At 42.1% G+C, this 13,937-nt stretch overlaps 1 protein-coding gene across 1 annotated transcript in view; it reads right to left on the bottom strand.

The window, feature by feature from the left end:
• Positions 1–13,937, bottom strand: part of ubald1a (UBA-like domain containing 1a) — a 19,156-nt gene that overhangs the window by 3,407 nt on the left and 1,812 nt on the right. The window lies entirely within an intron of this gene.

Below are 13,937 nucleotides of genomic sequence, written 5' to 3'. Positions count from 1 at the left end.
TATATTTATTAGTTTCAGATGTAGCCATTCTTGTATTTGCTGGTTTGTGTTGTTGTGTTTGCACATTTCTGTTGCTTGTGGGCTCGCACACAAGAATTTCACTCGCATGTGCTGTGCCAGTGTGCCTGCACATGCGATGTGACAATAAAAGTGATTTGATTTGATTTGATTTGAGTTGTGACACTATAACTTGTGCTTTAGTATTAACACTACTTCCAGTGTTTCCACAAGTGTCCAATGATTTCTTCTACAAAACTCTGCCAAAGGAGGACCAGAGAGAGGCTTTCCCTTTCATATTATAACTGAACTCGTGTACCCAGTTCGCTGTACACCAGTGCAGCTGTGGTGCAGAAAAATGTAGCTGCACATGCCAGTTATAGTTTTAAAAAATAATAAAAAATAAGCCCTATTCCATAAATGTACATAAGAAGTGGCCTTTAACAGCACTTAAAGGCAGTTATTCCTCCAAGAGAGGCAGACTGTTTTACATAACTGAAAGGGAATTTAGGGGGAATCCCAGCCACCCGCTGCTTCCTGCCGAGGGTCCTAATGATAGCATAACGGCCTGCTGTTTAGGTCCACTTCCTGTTTCATCTCTAGAAGGGCCTCCAATTTGATTTAGCAGACCAAATAAACTTGGTTAGGTTGCTGATCTTGCTTTGTGGACACATACAAAAAAAAGCATACAAGTGCACATGATGTTCTCATTTTGAACTCTGTGTGTTTATTACTTCATGATTCACAGTTCAAAATTATCGTTATTCATCTTATACCAGGCCCCAGTGCAGGCCTTTCAGTTCTTCCGCTGTCTGAAAAGAACAATCTCCATTTCCCTTTATGGCAACTTGCTTCTGATAGGTTGCCCCTCACAAACTACAGGTTTAAACCAGGGGTCCCCGATCCCAGTCCACGAGGGCCGGTGTCCCTGCAGGTTTTAGATGTGTCCTTGAATGGATAAATTACCTTCTCAACATGTCTTGAAGTTCTCCAGAGGCCTGGTAATGAACTAATCATATAATTCAGGTGTGTTGACCCAGGTGAGATCTAAAACCAGCAGGGACACCGGCCCTCGTGGACTGGGATTGGGGACCCCTGGTTTAAACAGTACATTAGAGGGGTTACTGTGATCAGACTGTGTGCCTGAGAAGACCATTTTAAGAATATCTTCTCTATCTGATGTCACACAGACTCAACAGGTGGGAAAAAAGTCAGAGCTTAGAGCAGACCTGAGCTTTTGGCTCACAGTAATCAGCATGCATATAACTAGGAGATGGGGTCTTTTTTAGTTATTGTTAATGTCTTAAAAGCTTTACTTAAATACCCCACTTGAACCTGTAAAAGCATTTACAGGTGCTAATAAAAACTGTTTGCTACAATATACCTTTATATAAAAGACACACAGTCTACCTGACTTTATTATACTCCTGAGCTCTAACCCTCCTCTGTGTCAGCACTGTTATTGTTTCAGTGACACAAGAGCTGTTTCAGTGGCCACCCAGAGTGTGCGCACACTCACACACACTACACCCATGTGCCAACCAGCTTGCAGTTACCAGGCCATGTAAACAACATGTTTGGCAGATCAAAAATAGAAAGCCTTTATCATCCTCGCTAACGCAGCTTCTCGCGTACTGCTTCATGACCTGCTTCCTACTCACTGTCCCAGCCTCAGTTTATGACCGGAAAAACAACAACCTACTGTTCCTCGGGAGAAGCAGAGGTGGAGCCCTGTTTAGGCAGGAGCGTCGCCACCTAAAAATAAGAGCCAGGGCTGGGAGGGCAGGGTGAGCATCTGCTTGACTAAATAACCCTAAATCATCGTGCCTGAACAATGGAAGAAAACAGCTTGGCAACACAGAGGAGCGGCGTTATATAACACCGGATTTATTTAAGTATGACTGAGCTGGGATGGGCATCTCGAGGAAAATTACTGTTTGATATATGCTAGGAACTGACCACTCTTCAAATTAACCAGCTTTATAAAAACATCTTTCGTTCCCTTTTTCATTCTTCATGGTGTTACTGGAACTTTGAATACAAACTTCCAGTTTTCCCATAATCATCCTCCAAGCCTTTTTCCCCCCTTAACACTTACAAACAAAATATCCAACATTTTTGGCTCTTTCATATTTAACTGGAAGTTGTTTTAGAAGTTTCCCAGAATGTAGAGTCACAGGCTCCATGAATCAGCTATGAGGAATAACAGCTGCAGTGACACATGGATATCGGACAAAACAAAAATGCTAACAAGACAAAGGTGGGAAAAAAATGTTTTCCTTGCTGATGACCAGAACTCAGGGCAGCTTGTGGTATCTAATCAGCCCTGAGCTCCACCACCCAGGATGTGCAGACTGTGACACATAGTCTTGGCACACAAACAGCCATCATAGGGAAAAGTAAAAGAAAACAGTGACAGGAACACCATTATTCCCCTTGGGACTGTAATCAAACCACCTTGCCCCCTAAAAGTGCTGTGGCTTGCAGGTTAGTCCTGCGAACGTGCAGGTTCCAGGCCGGGACGGGCCAACCTGAGCATGAGGTTCTCTGAGAGGCAAACCGCTATGAAAGGTGAGTGCGTCCACTGTGCCGACAGGAAACGCTGGCTCATGTCTCCGAGGCCGCTTCCTGCAGTAAAAAGACACCCTGGAATGCTGAAGTGACCTCTGTGATCCTTCCTGTGCTACCGGGATTTCTTAAGCCTCACGGTCAGCGTGTGAACTCAGGTAAAAAAACAATGCCTCCTTTTCCTTCTTCTCAGGAATGAAAAATGAGGATTAAAATGCTGACACGTGACCTTTGCGCTTGTCTGCTGAGACCATTGCAACTGACTCACTCATCCATAAACACACACATAAGCAGGTACAAATATACACCTGCAGTTAGCAATGCGACAATACATTTCACCAGCTATAAACAGAAAGCCTCAAACATCGTGCGTCGTCCTTGCAGGAGACCTTGGACATAGACGATATCGACCCACAGGCATGGGGATCTGCTTCAAAATCACAGCAGCTGTCTTCTCTGCCAGGATGTCTCAGTTTGGATCTGATGGATTATTAAACACCTTCACACTTACAAAAGCTTCAGCAGCGCCCAGACCTGTCAGTGTCACTACTGCTACAGTGGAACACACAATCACCCATCTATATACACACACAGAAGTCTTCCATACCAAATTTGGGATATACCATATGATATTAGCACAGCTACGCTTTGTTTTGTCTCCAGACAACAAGTGGTATGCTTTATGTGTAGAGCATTAGAGTGGGGAGAAAAAAGAAAACATCAGACCTGCCACCTGCAGAGGTAAACTCTCACACATCCTACAGAGATTAAAGGCATGGCTCGGGTGAAGCGTACTGAGGCAACAGATTAATGTGTGTTTTCTCTTCATGTGTATTAAGTAGCAGATTAACTCAAGGACAGACTAACACTGCAAGACCTGCTGAGACCGGAGTCTTCAGGCCAGGGTTCAAATCCAGCTGGTCCTTGAACAAGCAACGGGCACACACAGTAAGCATATGCGAAGTTAAAAATGCAACAAAAGGTGAATAAATGTAACTAAAAAAATCCATACACCTCTGATTTCCATGAATATGGTTATAAACTAATCTATACAACCTTTTAGGCCTTTTGACCTGTGGCTCATATGACATACATCTGCAGAGATCCCATTAAATGGAATTTTTTCCTTCTCACTGTTGCCAAATGCAATGGAGTCATCTGATTGTTGGATTTTCTCTGTGTTATTGTAGGGTCTTAACTTACAAACTTAAATACCTTGTGATAGGTGATTGTTGTTGCAGTTTGGCAGTATATAAACAAAACTAAACTGAATCAAATAACTGTTTTTCTCTTGTTAGAGAGACAAAAAAACTAAACTAAAAAACAACCCCCATCTATGGATGAATGAAATCTCTTGGTAAGTTCCACAACAGCAAAGGTGGCAGATAATAAGGTAATGGTAAATAAAATATTATAATTTTATAATTATAATTTTATGCATTTCTTTGCATTTCTTGGTGATTATTAAAATGAAAGTTAATTAAGATGAGATGCAAGTATAACTGCACAGGTTAACACAGTCACCTGACATTAAAAAGAAAAAAAAAAATCCCTGGTTTGAAACTGTGACGAAACAACCCAGCGTACTCCCAATGCTGGTTCCAAGCCCAGATAAACAGGAGCGTTCCATCATAAAGGGCATCCAGTGCCAAATCAAATGTGTGGATCAGTTCTTGCGCTAACCCCTTGGAAAATAAGGGAGTGGCTGAAAGTGTCTTTTCTTTGTGAAGGAGCTGCTTGCACATGTGCAAACAGCTCCTTCACAGTTGCTCTTGTGCTTTTCAGGCAACAGTCATTGTACAACAATTTAACATTTAAGTGAGACCGCACAGGGGGTGCGTGTTGTCATACACATGTTGACATAAAATGTGTCTGCATGGGAGGTTTGCAGTTGTGTCATGCGCATTTAAGTAAAGTAGGATGGGAATCATGCGAGTATTCGAATGGCTCAGTTAGGGATAGTAATACTTGTTAGATATCTAAGAATATGAGATACTCAACTTAGTTCTATGAGGTAAACTTGCTAAGATAAGTGAAACTACTTGAATGGGTTAAGAAGCTAGGGGGGGGGGGGAAAAAATCAGTAACCCAAAATAAAAAGAGTAAAATACTAGCTTATATTCCTGCAAGTCGAATCTGTTCAGACAGCCAATGTTTCAAAACAGAAGCACATGTTACTGCTGCATTAAAGCGACAACCTTCAAGACAGCAGACTGTGTGTTTAAGTGAAAGCAGCAGCATAAGAAGTGCTACAGCACAGAGGTCTGGCTATTGGTAGCAGATATACAGATGGAGAGACGGGGAGGAATAACAGACAGCGAGAAGCAGTTTGTGTTCAAAACAGAGCCAACAGAAAGAGGTTGCCATGGGGACGGTTGTTATGAGGAAGCAGTACAGATCTCCCGTTGATGGGACGGGACTGAGGCAGACTCTGTGGTCACAGTAGCCCGGCCTCGTCCACTCTCGCTCTCTTCAAGACTGTTTGAGGAGAAACGTATGGCTTACTGGCAGCGACCGCTCGAAAGACGCCTGGGCTGAGCCTGCGCTGGAGCTACGTAAACCTCCTCATTTTGTGCATGTGTGTGTCCACAAACACAGATGAGCTGAAGTTATTTCCAGTCTAACCAAAGACATTCCTCAGAAATATCAAGTGTGTGCGTGTGTCTGAGTGCCATGCAGGCAGGCTGAAAGCTAGGACATGCTTATCCTCTTTCAAAGCTGTGCTCAGGGTCTGGTTACATTTTGCAAGTGGCGACCCTAACCGACCACCTCCATGTAACATTAACCTTTTACACTTACACACATACACACACGCACAGCCCCTTTTCAGCCTCTCTGGATTTTTCCGCCCAGCCGACTGATTTTAAGCCAAATTCTGCAACGGATGAAACGTCATCCGTTTGTTTCCATTAATCTAACAGAGGCAAACAAACACTCCTTTGATGAGACAATGTCTCATATTCATGTACAGCAAATAATACTCGTCTATTTCCTTCAAACATGAACATACACGTACAGAGACATCTAAACATGGCAGAAACCAAATTAAAGCCTGCGCAAACACACCGCCCGACAGCAACACATGACATGTAATCCTAGTTTCTTTTTCTCCATGGTTTTCCACTGAAGTGAATATTAGTGCAAGTCTATGACATATCCGTTTTCTCTCACCTCTTTTTCTCTCACTTCCTTCTTCCCGTCTCCCTTCTGTCTACGACCTGTTGGATACACTTCACGCATTCTATGTCAGCCCTCGCAGCAAACTCAGCTGTGAGATCTGAGAGACACACGAATAGTGAGAGCTGACGTGCAAATCCTCTCTGCTCAAATCCTCTTTGCCATATATATGTGAACGCACAATTCTAACCTAAAAACAAATTACTTCTGAGTGCATCACGTCCAAAAATGAATTTTTAAAATCAGCTTTTTGTTTCAGATAACTTCTTACATTTTTAGATAATTAGGATTTATGAATGTATCTGTTGCACATTAATATTTACAGCAAGTGTTCAGTTTCATAGTCAAAAAATGTTATATCACGTCAAGTCTGAGGGCTATTTTGAAAGCTGACAACAGTATCTTAATGAGGGCAGTGAAGTGGATTGATTCCTATGGCACAGCCTAAACTGTACCCTCTGAAAGGGTGAGAAGCTCAGACAGTTGGAGTTAGCTTGAAGTGGAGTCACTGCTCCTTTGTAGCATGAAAAGAAGTCAAATTAAGTGATTCAGACATCTACTTGTAATGGCTCCTGGGAGTGGGAGGGGGCACTAGGGTAGACTGGAGACTCGATCTCCAGCGAGTCTCTTTTTGCAAGCCACACTGAGCTGAAAGGCGGTGTAGCGCTGGTTCATGTGTGGCTGCACCAAGGAAAACAGCACAAGAACTTCCATCTCCAGCTACAGTCTAAGATGGTGGAGTTCATCTGCATGCTGAGAAACTCAATGGAGAGACAGCTGACTCCACTAAAGTGTAATTTAGCTGTCACCAAGTTTTTTGGCTTAAACTTGCAGAGGAGCACCTTAAACTGTATTGCTTGTCAATTCATTTAACAATGCACACATGCATGTCTGCATACTGTACTGTAATAGCAGCTAATCCTTAGGAAACACCGAGTCAAAATATATCTACAAACATTGAGACAAAGGTACGCTAAATTTAACTTCTTTTACAAATGATCCCAAACACTTGTGTAGGATTCCTTGGATCTTTTGGCATTCCTTTCCTTACGACATGCATGCTCCTATCAGACTCATGTTTAGGAGCATCTTATTCAGGGTCCATGGGTTTGGCTGTTTGTCTTCAAACAATGCCATTATAAAAAAGGTGCTTAGCCTTAATTCAACTGTTTCACAGCTTCCAGTTACAGATCTTAAATGTGCTCTTCTGGATCTGCAGAAAAGAAAACAGCAGGATGTGCATGAGTGCTCTAAGGCGCTGGATGTGTGGGAAGATGTGCGATTCCCAGCAACACCAGGTCAGGACTAGTCTTAGGTTTATTTACATTACACAAGTTTGGAGAAGTGTGTATGCTTTGTGAAATTGTATTGTGTTTGTTTGGACTTGTAAGGGAAAAAATGCCGCTTTAAACTACACAGATCTGTGTCCGTTCGTGAGGAACACTGCAGCACTGTGAGAGACCGCGCACACTACTGCAAAAGAGGATGGATATTAATCTCTGACATGAAGTATTTATAACTTGAAAGCCAAGAACAACAACATGACATGAAATGCCTCCTTAATTTATTAAACTGCTGGCAGAGTGTGGAGACTGGGAGCTGGAATTAGTGTTGACTATAGCATGCTTTTAAAGCACGGGGTAACCTCAACATGACGACAGTTTAACAAAAGTATGCCCAATTTAAAACAAAAAACAACAACAGCAAAAATAAAAAATAAAATAAAATCACTGTTTTTAAGTTCATTTAATTACTGATGTTCGACACCAGATTTACTTGTAATTTGACATTGCAAACCATAAACACAAACAGATGGATCAACATAAATCTTGAAGAGAAATTATAGAGAGGAAGAAATGACTAAAAGGCTAATGGCAGCAGGAGGAGCTCTGGCAAGACAAAGCTGAAACAAAATGGAAAGGAGGGCAGACAGAAAAAAGCAGAAAATGCTGAATAGCCCATTGCTGCATTAAGAGTACATGATTCTGCCTGCCTGCCTTTTAAATGTTTAAATAGGGAGTGTTCTTATGTGTGAGCCATTACTGTTTTTTGTTTTGAAGCTGCAGCTCAGTAGTTAGGTCCCAGTGCAGTTATTATGAAGAAGAAAAATGAATAAACGGGCATTTCATTTTAAAATCAGCTTCTTCTGGTTCTGATGCTAAATCAGTAAATATAAAATAGCTGCTTTGTTCATGTTTGTAGAAATGCTAATGAGGATTTTATGTTAATTGAAAAGCCGTGTGAATAAAACTGCTATTTAACAAACATGCAGGCTGCCTGTTTAAACAGAGGATGTGACCATTTAGACACAATAGTCTTTATGAAACCAAGGATAGCACAAAAACTGTTTGCTTGTCACACCTGACACATTTATAATACTCCTACAAATGCTTCTCAAAGCATGCTCGGACTTCAGGTATCGCTTGCACCTAGTGGAGAAACTCCAAACAACTGGATTTCCATTCATCCGTTTGCTAACTCAAAGAAACTGTAGATTCTTTTAGTATTCGAGGTCTGACATCCTATCGACACTATCGCAGTAAACTAAACCAGGCGAGGCAGCTTCTCTCTGTTTTTATCATCCCAGCGCACAGCTTACCAAAAATGAGGTGACAGTTGGGGTTTCTGGGAGTGGCTGGACGTCAGATCTGGCCGTTTTTTTTTGCTGAACTAAATAAAGGAAGCAAAACAGGTGCCGCTGAACGTTTCAAGTGACCATCGCCTCCCCTCAGTTTCTAGCAGCTGAGTCCCGCTGACTCTTTGAACATATGCATGTGAGCTAATACTGTACACACACTCGCACAGAGCTCTGTCTGGAATGTGCTCCAGAGAAATTCCGTTGATCATTAGCTCAGATGTTCTGTTTTGGTGTGCATGTGTTATGACGCTGTTAAATAAGGAAGGAGAATGAGAAAGAGAAACAAAGAAGTGAGAAGCAATGAAAGTCAGATAACAGCAACAGAACTACAAATACGGGAGAACTGGGAGTGTGACCAGCTGCACACACTGTGCCCCTTACAACAGGCTAACAATAGGTGTTCAGTGGAACTCATATCTAGAAAAAGGAGTTTGGCAAGGAAACAATTAGGCCAAAGGTCATCGTGACAGAGAACCAATCACAGGTGCACTTGGATTCAGCCTTCCTAAAAGACACCCTTCTTAAAGCTGTGCATACTCAGATACATCACAATTAGCTTTTGTTTTACCTCAAAAACACACATGTCAGATCTTTGTTATCAGTATTGATGCAAACCAATAACGCCAACTACAAGTGTAAAAAAGACATTATCAGTATGCTGAAGTTAAAACCCTTTGTACATATTAAGACACAAAAAAATGCTCAATGTTCAAATGTTCAAAGTGTTGGCTCCATACAAAACACAAAGTGTATCTTCCATCCAAAATTCCTGTTCACAATACTACCAATCTGTTTTATCCTAAAAAAAAAAAAATGCATTAAATTATTGCAAATCAAGTATCATCAAAATTTGTTAACTTTTCAATTAAATCCAAGACTGCTAGCTAGCAAAAGAGATCAGAGACTGGTGATGAGTTAAAGGTCAGGAATGCGAGTCGGGAAAGCAGGAAAGGGATGGATATGGCCCGGAAAGAACCCCGCTGGAATAGCAGGACTAAGTACCAGCGATACATGGCTGAGAATCAGCTGACCGCAGCCTGATTGCAGTGCTGCAGCCACCTGAGCAAAACAGGGCAGACACAATGTGGCAACACTGCCTTCATTCAACACATGTGCTGCTTGTGTTTTCTGAGCCATATGCCTAACTCCTGTGTGTGTGTGTGTGTGTGTGTGTGTGTGTGTGTGTGTGTGTGTGTGTGTGTGTGTGTGTGTGTGTGTGTGTGTGTGTGTGTACCCTGTGACTCTTAGAAACAGTGAAACCCAATCTAACTCGACCGCTCATAAACACATCTGGTCCTCACAATCATCCCACATGGATTCCCATTCCCTGAGTCCCTTGAGCCAAAGTTCCTGTGTCTTTGGGTGTGTGTAGCTGCATGCATGTCTTTCTGTGTGTGTTTGTGGGTCTGTGTGTGTGGTAAGGGTTCTGGGAAGTTGTTCTCCTGGAAACATGCAGGGCAACATGCTGGAGCATGCAGAGCACAGGCCAGGCCTCTTCTGATGTGGTTAGGTGCTTGGCATGGCTATGTGAGACACACACACACACACACACACACACGTTAACAACATTAGCAGATCTAGACATGATTAACTCTGCAATCTGAGACACTGATGCATGCACACCCATGGGATTACATAGCATGAACACATGACATCACAAAACGCTGTGAGAAAACAAACTGGATTTAAAATTAATGCACTTCTGTAAGTAATGTCTGTAACAGGACAGAGGACACTCTGTTTTGATTGTGACGGAGACACAAAGCAGCTTTGTGTTAACTCTGTTATTGTATCTTCCACCCAAATACCTGGCATTGCCATGCCATTTCCTCATTTCAGCCCAAAGCTAAACACCCAGCGTTGCTCGTTTTCATTCATTCCTCGCTGGCATTAAAGAGACAGTCCAAGCATCCTTGATTAACTTTGGTTAGCCTTTCCTGATGAGCGGATACAGGTTGAGGTACTGAGAGGGAGAGAAATGGGAGCAGACAGTCGTCCATGTTGTCACACAGTGATTTATGGAGGTAATTATACCTCTGCTCTTCTGCATGAGCACACCGCACACTTCTCAGGAATTAGCTCTTACATGGATGAGGAAAAGTTGGGATTTCGAAAAAAAAAAATCTTGTTTTTAAAGCCACACCCGGACACCGAAAACCCACTGTTTGTAGTTACAAAAAAAAAAAAAACCCACCTCAAACACACAATCACACACAGAACCCTCCTCTTTTCTCCTGCTGAGTGTTCATATTGCTGGGAAACAGCCTTTAAACAACCTCACACCTACTTTTATCACTGCCCAGCAGTGCTCTAGACTGTTTTTCTACATCACTGCACGCAGCCAGTCTGCGCTGAACGTTGCCCTTCATAAAATCGGTTCCATCCACCTCACGCGTGATGCTTGCAACAAAAGGCAACAATAAAAATGTGATCATTCAAACTATATAGCACATTGTTTTGGACTGCATCGTGTTGCCAGTATGTAGGCCAGGATGAGTTGGTCTTAGGAGCAGAATTATTCAAAGGCCTTTAAAATAATGTTTTGAAGGTTACTTTGTTTGTATTTAACCATTACACTCAGAAACAATCGGAAAGAGACAAGGCTCGATCCACAGGACATGAACAGGGGACAGTCACAAAGGACGTGACTTTAGATGTGTTCAAAGGGAGGGTGAAATATTTCCTGAGGACCTTTGTTTTTTTTTGTTGTTTTTTTTTATCCTGACCTACTAAGCCAACATGGTTTTTAACACCACAGCCCTGACTTCATTCAATAGGACCTCAGTAGACTTCCTTTAACAGCAGTGAGTGACAAAAAAAACATACTCATTTAAACCAGGCTCTGTGGCTTAGTTAGTTTGCGCTGGGCTTAGTCACATGATGGGGGTCACATGTGGAAGTCATCCTGTTGGGCTACTTCCCCATCTGTGGTCACATGAGTATTCATTCACTTTATTGTGGCTGTACGTGTGTTTGTGCATGCCCTACATTGAGAAATATTAATCATGGAAAACAGTGATACTAGTGTGAACACACAGCATCAGTGTTTGCCCTACAAAGACACACAAAGAACCACATGGAGACGGGGAGTTACACCGTCTAGACAACATTAATCAGAAAACATGATGACTGAATTGATGATGAGGTTTTCGCAGACTTGCTCGTGTACATTTTTCCCATGAAATCATTTGTTTTGTTTTGTTTTTTCAAACAAATGACTAATCATTTTCTGTTAATTACTGTCATGAGACAAGATAATGAAAAGGGTGAGGATTTACTGACCGCTGATGTGGCAGATTTTTAACAGGACAAACAATACAGTAAATGAGAAATAGCTCAAAATTTTAAACCTTCAATTAATTTTTATAAAATCCCTGGAAAAATAAGCTCAGAACGGCTCTTAAATACATATAAAACGGGCAGAGGTGCTACAGAATTTGCATAATATTTGATATGAGGAATTAGCATCAAAACAGCCCGCAGCAACAGACGTACAACCCAGAAAACACACGTTCCAAGTGTGAATGAAACGAAACGATATGTTGTTGTAGGGCTGCTGAAAAGAGGATGGTTATAAAACAGGAAATACAGAATCATTTCTAGAACTGTTGTGTGTTGGATCTGTAAAAAAGCCAACATAGTGAGCCATGCACACTGAGCACCAGGAGCACTTGCTACGGTCAATGTGAAAGGGTCCATTTTGGGTTAGTGCAAGCATTGCATCCTGCAGGAATGTAATGTGGTTGCAGTGTTTGTATGTACAGTGTGTGTGCGCTTGGAGGAGAAATCTGGGAGTAGACTGGGAGGAGGTTACACAAAACAGAGCAGATTAGGCTGTGATTAGGCCATGTGAAGTAGGTGCAAGCTTTGATGACTTCATTCAAAAACACAAAAATGAATGGACAATCTGGTGCAGATAGCATCCACATGTGGTTGTGTACTCTGTGAGTCATGCAGCAACGTATGTAGAAACAAACGGGAGGTAAATGCATGTCTGTGCAGAAATTGCAGCTCTTTAACATGATACACCAACACCCAGGCCCTCCTGTGAGTCAGTAAAAGAAAATTATAATGACAAGAGCTTTAGCCAACTCCTCCAGCATTCACAGCATTACATAAGATTGTACTGGTGAGTGGACCCAGTAACCCCACTATTTGATATGGGCTATAACCCTCTGACAGAACGCACAAATGATTCATTACCAAAGCGCAGATAAACAAAAATCAGGCTCAAGCTAGCTTATAAATCCTTATCGGCCAGCACTTTGTTTAGAGATAAAACGCATGTTCTTAAACAACAGCACTTTTGAACTTAAGGTGATTTCAATTTAAGGACGCCAAATTTAGATAGGAACATGATTCACCAAACCTTACTCTGGCTCACACATTGTCTTTGGGACTTTAACCCCCCTCAAAAAACAAACAAACAACCCCCAAACAAAAACCCACAATGGCACAAATCAGTTCACCGAATGGCATCTGTAAACTAACTGATCTATGTGGCGTCCTAGTGTTGCTCCGCTGCCAACAAACCCATGCCTGTGCGTGGGTTAAAGGCTTCAGTTTGTATTGCGACACAAAAAAAAACGACCGTATTTAAAACACAAATCTGGCTGAAGAGAGACAGCATGGCAGAGAGAGTGTGTGCTGGAGTTAGGAGTGAGAGCAAACTGGATTAGGTGTGTATACCAACGAACGCTGTGGCACGATAAGCTGCAGCAAGGTTGGACACGCTGCCCTGCTGTAGTACTGTTGTGACTCACACAAAAACACCCACACTTGTGCATGCACAAAATACAAATCTGTGTATGAAAAAAGTGTGCGAGCGCAAACAGATATGCAAAAGGAAAAAAAGAGGAACGTGAACCTGTGATTATGCAAGATCACATCCATAACAATAACACAATAGACACACAGGTGAGCCGCATTCTGACTTTCCTCATCCGGTCTCTGCAGCATGCTCAGCTCCCGTTTGGCACACAGCACAGGGCAGCTCTTGGCAAAGTGTTTACTCGCAAATTAAAGTGAGACATTTCATGAGCTAAATGGAAGCCTGAGACGCTCTTATTGAGTGATCAGATGATAAAGGAGGCCTGTCGTGCTCTCTTACGAAAATGCTGATTTACTTAAAAACAAAAAGAAGAAAAAAGACTGCGATCAGTGTGAACACGTACCACCCAAAAGCACAGAAACGCACACGAGTGCACACTAAAACACAATGCAATAAAAAAATTAATCAAATCCTCTTTTTTTTCTTTTATCCCTCCTCCATATACTTGAGGCTAAAACGATCAGCAGTTTAATGACTTTGAGAGAATGCGAAAACATAATGGTGGACAATTTTGTCCAAAATAAATAACATAAAAACAATACTCTCACGTTTACGTCAGGCTCTTCCAGCTGCCATGCACTGCAGCTGAAAACAAAGGCATGTGTGCTGCCAAAGTGCACTGCTGCAAAGAGCCCAAATACTGCTCATGTTTCATAATATTCAACCCGTGTGTGTGTGTGTGTGTGTGTGTGTGTGTGTGTGTGTGTGTGTGTGTGTGTGTGTGTG

This window comes from Haplochromis burtoni, unplaced genomic scaffold (assembly GCF_018398535.1).
Source record: "Haplochromis burtoni strain Fernald_Lab_line unplaced genomic scaffold, NCSU_Asbu1 Contig_257, whole genome shotgun sequence".
NCBI classification, from domain to species: Eukaryota; Metazoa; Chordata; class Actinopteri; order Cichliformes; family Cichlidae; genus Haplochromis; species Haplochromis burtoni.
This window is presented reverse-complemented; position numbering and strand designations above follow the sequence as displayed.